The following is a 7,795-nucleotide window of genomic DNA, read 5'->3' as shown; positions in this document are numbered from 1 at the left end:
AAGACCAGCAACAGCTGGGTCAGGACCATGTAAGACCATCTTCAACCAGCTAAAACCAGCTAACAGCATAAGCTGTGTTTTCAGCAGGACGGTTATGTCTTTCCTTGATCTGGGCCCGGACAGTGTCCGTCATCCTCACTCTCTGTGGACAGGTAGTGTCCCATGCCACATGATCCAAAAACACCCTGTTGGACAGGTACTCCAGGTCAAAAAGAAACATCAGATTATCTGAGTCTCCCTGTCAAACATCGACATCCGGAAACAGCCTGTAACACCTTTGCCGCGTTTGAAGCGTCCAGCTTTCACTCTGTGGGACACACCATCAGCTTCCCCTTTACCTCATGGATGTGCTTCACCTGGAGCTGTCTTATTCAATGGAAAACAAGTCCAGAGAGATATCCAGTCCCTCACCCAAAACCTCGACGCACTTTGTCCGGTTCACTCTCGCAGCAGCTCCATGAGTCCTTTCTCGGTGTCTCTCGTTTCTCAGTCCATCTTTCACTTTCAAACACTTTAGCGTCCTCCTCCATTGTCCACCGTTTGCATCCTCCGTGTCCTCCGTAATTTTCACTGTAGGACATCCACGTCCTCCCTAACAGGCTAACCGTCGTTCCCGCTCACGTTGCTATCTGCGGCATCTAAACGTTTCCGGGAGGAACAGGTGAGCTTTGGTTCCGCTTTCTGGGCATCGATCTACATCAGACGGCAGACAGTTTTTTGGCTATATAAACGTGGGGCTAATCCATACACTGGTGGGGCACAAGTTGAGATGATTACTGAGATGATTTCACTGACTCCCTTTTCACACTCAACAACAAGCGCAACAGGCGAGGACGGTCTGTTCTGCGGGCAATTACGCACACACCCTTGCGCATTTTAAATCAATTCTCTCTCTCTCTCTCTCTCTCACACACACACACACACACACACACACACACACACTCAACAAGAGAGAGATTGATTTGATGGATGTAAATATATTTAAAGTCACTCGCTCCGGCAGGTGGAGGAAGCTCCTCCCTGTCCTGTTCCTCCTCAGGTGCGGATGAAAAGTTATCCAACATGTTTCCAGCACATGTCCTGTCCGTGGACGTTTGAAAATGAAACGGTCCATTTCACATTTCAATTCACAAATTTGGTTAGCTACAAGCTAGTTTTGATGGCAGTAAGCAGTAAATGTTAGCTGGTGAAGGCGCGCCCGCACACAAGTGACGTCAGTGACGCAACGTGTCCGAGCTTTCCCGCTGATCTCAAGTCAGCGATAACCTGACATTGATTAATCAGGAAATTTAATGAATGAAGGGTGATTCTACTCCTGAACTGGGATCACATCTTAATCACAACACTGTATTAACCTGTTAGGACGCAGAGGCGCTGTTGGAGATCCGCGCTGCCAGCCTGTGTCGGAGATCCGCGCTGTCGGACATCCGCTGCCAGCTGCCATAAACTGCTCTGCTCTGTTTATCTGTCTGTCTCACTGCCCTGCTGTGGGACAATCAGCTGTTTCATCCATTTCCTTATTTATGTCACAAATACACACTTTTTTATGTGGTAGTCCTTATAATTGTCCTTTGTAATGATACTATTTAATTCCGGGATTGAGATATAGGCCCAGCTGCCAACAGCCTGTCAACATTAGCATATGAAAAAGGTTGAAAGAAAAGGTTGAAAATAATCATCCTGCATTCCTAGAAATGTCCTAAAATCTTTGAAATGTCCTGAAATCTTAGAAACATCTTAAAATCCTGGAAATGTCCTAAAACCTTAGAAAAGCCCTAGAGTTCTAGAAATGTCTTTACATCTGAAAAATGTCCTAAAATCTGTGAAATGTCCTAAAATCCCAGAAATTTCCTGAAATTTGAGAAATGTCCTAAAATCCTGGAAGCATGTGCTAATACAATGACAGGTACAGGTCGTGTAATCAGTAGAGGTGGGGGTAAAAACTGAGCAATAGCATAGTATTGCGATATTTTCTTGTGGAAATATTGTATCAATACATGGACACCAGGTATTGATTTTAATTTAAATAAAAATTATTCATATTACAAGCACAAATTAAACTTTTGGTAGTCTACGTGAATGATAAAATCAGCTACTTTTTCCAATCCACTTGATACAATTTGCTGCTATAAAAATGACTGAAAACTTTATCTCATTCTATAAAACAGATGTTGACAGTTTTTGTTTTTGGACATAAGTTGCAGTTTAAAAAAAGGCAATACGTCACAATATATGTTATCACAATACACAGCATATTGCAACACAATCAAAATGGCAAAATTGTATCATGACTTAAGTATTCCAGTAATATCGTATTGTGGAGCCTCTGGTGACAGAGTGGCTGGTATGAGCACAACCGTCACATCCACTGCTGAAAATTATCTGCATTTTGCAAGTGGGTCAGTGCAAACATCGAACCCTGGTTACTCTCCAGCTACCTGCCCATATGCAACCATAGGCTTTTCATGTTTTGTTTCAAATCACACTTATATGTTTCTGTGTGGGGGGGATATTTTATTCCTCTGAAGTTAGTACAAACACTCTATCTGGCCGACACCCTGATATTGGCAGACTGGCAGGCTTGTTTTTGAAGTTCTCAGGTTGGGTATGTGTCACTGATGTATGAATCAGCTGTTTCATCATTCAGGCTGAGGATTTTAGGGACTGTCGGACCAATGTGAACAAATATTGCACATGGATTCAACTTCAACATTAACCTTTGTGGAGCTTTACAAGGAGTCACTAGAAATGTCCTAAAATCCTAATAATTGTCGTAAAATCCGAGAAACGTCCTTAAATCCTACAAATGTTCTAAAATCCTAGAAATGTCCTTAAAATCCTCAAATGACCTTAAATCCTAGAAACTTCCTAAAATCCTAGAAATGTCCTCAAATCCAAGAAATGTCCTCAAATCTTAGAAATGTCCGAGAAATGCCCTAACATCCAAGAAACGTCCTAAAATCCTAATAATTTTCCTAAAATCCGAGAAACGTCCTTAAATCCTAGAAACGCCCTGAAATCCTTGAAATTTCCTAAATTGCAAGAAATGCCATGAAAACCTAGAAATGTCCTATAATCTTAGAAATGTCCTAAAATGCTAGACACATCCCACTGGCTGTGAGATATATGTGCATATATGGAAGAAATTTTAAGATTACATGTCTCTCTATCTACTAGCATTACCTTTGACACTGCTACCATCTAGTGAATAAAGCACATAGAGACAGAGTGAGCGCGCTCGTCCAACAGTATCTGGTTTCTGATAAAACCCACTTGGCTCTAGAGCCTGGGGCTCTAACTGTGGGTCCAGGTCCCCTAGAGGGTCCTTAGAGTAACTAAAATAGTTTTCATTATTGTTTGATATTTTTTTGAAAGTTTATTTTTATTTACAAAAATAAAATATGCCTGAAATTAACATGGATCCAACATGTTTCCTCCCTTACAGACCTGAAAAGCAAATTCAGGTCAAGACTGCAGCCTGACTGGTTTAATGTGCAAAGCGGTTTTATACTAAATATGTAGTAGATGCTGAAAAGTAATTAACGTAATACATTTGTAATTTGACCTGAAAACAGCAGGCTGTGAAGCAGTCCTGTTTCCTGACTGTCGGAGCACAGTAGAGGGAGCTGTTTTCTGTCTTGAGTGACTTCTGACTCCTCATTGCATCAGTCAAACAGTCAAACAGAGAAAATGCACAATGAAATAAATGGCCCAAACATTGGCAAGAAATTAGTAAAAAGTACAAGAACATTGCCTGAAAATTTGTTTGAAAAAAAGAAAAGTGACCTGCGAAAAGTGCTTTAAAAACATAATAATTTTGTAACATTTTAAAGCTGTAATTATGATAATTATACATATGGTTTTCACCTAGCTTTTAAAAAATAATTTTCTAAATCTATAAATTTCTTGCAATTTTTGGAACAAGTTTTACCAAGCTGCTCATTGCCTTCCTCCCATGTTTTTGAGATAAATTCCACTAATTTGTTCCACATACCAAAGAATATCCACAGTAGCTGCAAAATTACATACCAGCATGACTGGTATCATGTAGGATTTCATATAGGGTCAATTAATAATGTAAATAAAAAATAGTAAAAAGTGCAAGAAAATAACAAAAGAAAGAAAAAAAAACCAAAAAAGGCAAATGAGAAAAAGTGCTTAAAAAAACTAAAATAATTCTTAACACTATTTAAACTATGTAGTTATAATAACTTAACATTTTCTCTAAACATTTTTTCCTAGCTCGATAATAAAAAAAGTTTTCTAAATCTACAAATTTCTTGTAATTTGTGGAACATTTCTTATCAAGTTACTTAGGTTTAAATACTTGTGAAAGGCATCTGAAAACAGGGAAGTGATGTCACTCCAAGTTTCAAAGGCTGAATAAATACATTTTATTCACAATCTATCTAATCTACAGTAAATGCAACTGTTGCTCGAAAATATAGTTTTGCTTCCACGTGGATGTGACATTCTGGCTCTTTAGAAAAACTGTTTACGGACCTGATAAGGAGGCAGATTTTATATCAAATGACTCATAACTGCTGGATGCTAACTTACAGTAACAAGATACTGATGCCGTGACTTGCAGAAAACATCTTTGGGTTTCTTTTTAATTGAGCGTGCATGTTCAGTAATCTATGCACGCTTCCCCACTCTTGTGTCACTTCCTTCCTGTATGACGACAGATTGTTTTTTACGGTACGCCCCAAAAATTCACCTCTATTGACCCAAACAGCTGATTGTAGAAATAGTCTTTTAATACTTAACCCCTTGAAACCTGAGCAAGTTTGCATCTTCAGGAGACAGTACCCAAAATTAGCAAAAAAAAAAAAAAAAGTTTACAAAAACAATTACCTGAAAATTAGCACGAAAAAAAAAAAAATGATTGAAAAAAAACGGAAACACATTTTTAAAAAATGGCTTGAAAAAGTGCTAAAATGTATGTTGTATGTTGTAATGTAATGTTGTATTGCTTTTCCTAATTTCCTGCCATTTCTGGGACATTTTTTTCCAAGTTGCACGTTGCCTTTTTCTTAGAAAACCAGTGGTTTTTTTATAAAGAGGAACTATCGTACTGTGAAACACCAACCACAGAGTTTTGAGTGTGATGCTTTTCGAAATCAGAGATAACACCATCTTTGTTTCCTTCTCGTTTATCTGAAATTTTCATGTTTTAAACCAAGCCTCTGCACAGGCTGTAGTTATTCACACGCACACACTTTGTGTTCATGTTCAAAAGTGTTGTGCTGCACGAAAAACTTCACTGATGTACCAAGATTTCTGTCAGACAAATATAATTTAAGTATCAAAAGTAAAACTACTTGAAAAATGCAAAATGCAAAATGCACCTTTTCATAGTGTTACAGCATTTTGACACCTGACAATTACCTGAAAGAAGTAATATTATTATTATTATTATTATTATTATTATTATTATTATTATTATTATTATTATTATTATTATTTTTGATTGACGTTTTTGGCCTTGGTGATAAATTGTACTGCTGGTATTGAGAGAAAATAGAGGTCGTTACTGACGCGGCTCGGAGGTTTCCGGATGTTGGAGGACGTTCAGCAACTGTTGAGAGAAGCTTTAATTATTATTATCATCCCCTCTTTTTAAAACAAATTTTAAAGTAATTTTCTTGCCAACTTTTACTAATTTCTTGCAAGGGTCAAATATTTTGTAAAAAGGTGCCTGAACGCAGCTCAAAAAAATGAAACTAGGTTTCAAAGGGTTAAACATATCATAGCATTGGATTATTATTATTACTGATGCATTTACAATGACAGCATTTAAATATTGGAGCTGATCGAGCCGAAATATTTTGAATTTACAATCATCACATGTAATGAATTATGTAAAAGGTCAAATATTTCTCACTTGTATACAGTGAAGAAGGATAACGTGGAAAAACTCGAATAAAGAACGTCTGCCTTTGAATTATACATAAAGGTCCAGTGTGCAGGACTACAAGAGATATACAGTCATAAATATAGTAATAATATAGTAAGTATGTTTTCCATAATCTCCTGGAAATACTCATGTTTTCATTACTTTAGAATGAGTTTTATTCCCAAGATTTCATTCAAAAACATGGGAATATATACAATGGGCAACTTTGCAAGAAATGTTTGCAAAAGAATAGGACACTGTAACACAGAAATGATCTTAAAATTTTGCTTGTGGGTATCATTAGATATTATCAAAAAATTAGGGGAAAGTATCCAGAAAACTATATTTATAATAAAGTAATTTTAAGTTATTGTCTTGTTTGTTTGTTTGTTTGTTTGTTTTCCTTTTTTGCTTATGTTCTTATTTCTTGCTCATTTTTGGGCCATTTCTTGGTCCATTGCTTATCATCTTTTCATGTTTTTGAAAGAAATCAAGTCAGTTTGCTCAGGTTTCAAAGGGTTAAACTAATAAATCATTTGAAAAAAAATCATGATTTTTATAAATATATAAATACTCTGTTGTTAAAATGGCATTGCATTTGGGAAAGGGCACACTAAGACTTATTTAGGACTTGAAAATCAAAGTTTAGGATTTGGGACTTGCCTCTCTTGACTTGGGTCATGTGTGCAAAGATTAAGTCTTTGCACTCATGACCCAAGTCAAGAGAAAAGTCGACCTATCTGGTTTGCTCATGATACAAATTTTGTTTTGACTGAAATAAAAATAATTCTTATATATCACCATTAAACCAGGGAGTTTCTACTCCTCTTAGTGCTCCAGTGGGATTTTCCAAAACAGAGCGTCTAAATCAACAGATGTTCACCGCAGAACAAAGAGCATTGTTCGTTTGGGAAAATCACCGTCTGCATTATGAAATCGTCTCTCCATATTCAGGTCTCTGTCCTCTGACTCGGGGGTGTCACCTTCCAGGAAACAGATCAACGTTTCCTTGTTCCCTGTAGAAAACGGGTTTCACGCCAGAGTCAAAGTCATTGTTGTCAATGTTTCACCCACAAAACCCAGTTAAACAATGTTTTTTTCAGTGTCAAAACAATGTTTTTGTCAAAGTGTCATCCACGAGGAACCCTGACGCCTGCTGCATGCAGAGGTCTCAGAGGGTGAGCAGTGCTGAAGGCTGTTTGCAGTTTACTTTGAGCTCAGGGGAAATCCCAGTCTGCTATGAAGACCAGTTTAACTGGTGCCACACAATTCTGCTGTAAACCACCACACCCTCCTTCCTCTAGCGACTAACCCACTGCGAACTCACACCGACCGTCAGTATAACCACTGCAGCGCCTGACCTTCACATCCAACAAACACAAAGTCAAATACACATAAAACTCTCCACATCAGCCAACAGAAAACTTCATCCCTGCAAACTCCCAAAAACCTGCACGTCTGCTGCAACTCTCAGTACTTTTAAATCAAGGCTGAGGACTTTTCTCTTTGCTGCTGCTTTTTATTAAATGTAATATTTATTTCTTAACTCTTTGATACCAAGTAAGTTGGCTCATTTTTTTTCAAAAACATAAGAAAAGTGCAATTAAATTGGGCAATTGCAACTAAAGAGGAAATGACCCAGAAATAAGCAAGAACTTACCAAAAAGCACAAGAAAATTACATGAACATTAGCACAAAAAAGCAAACAAAAAAGAAGGTTAAAGGAAAATAACCTAAAAAAAAAACCCTTAAAAATATAACTATTCTGTAAAATAATTAAAAAAAAATATATTACTATGATAATTAGAAATATAGTTCTCTGGAAACATTTTTTTTTTCTATATCTACTAATACATTGCAATTTGCAGGACACTTCTTGCCAAGTTGCTCATTGTC

Source organism: Plectropomus leopardus, chromosome 1 (assembly GCF_026936395.1).
Source record: "Plectropomus leopardus strain MGB_pleo_1.0 chromosome 1, ASM2693639v1, whole genome shotgun sequence".
Lineage (NCBI taxonomy): Eukaryota > Metazoa > Chordata > Actinopteri > Perciformes > Serranidae > Plectropomus > Plectropomus leopardus.
This window is presented reverse-complemented; position numbering follows the sequence as displayed.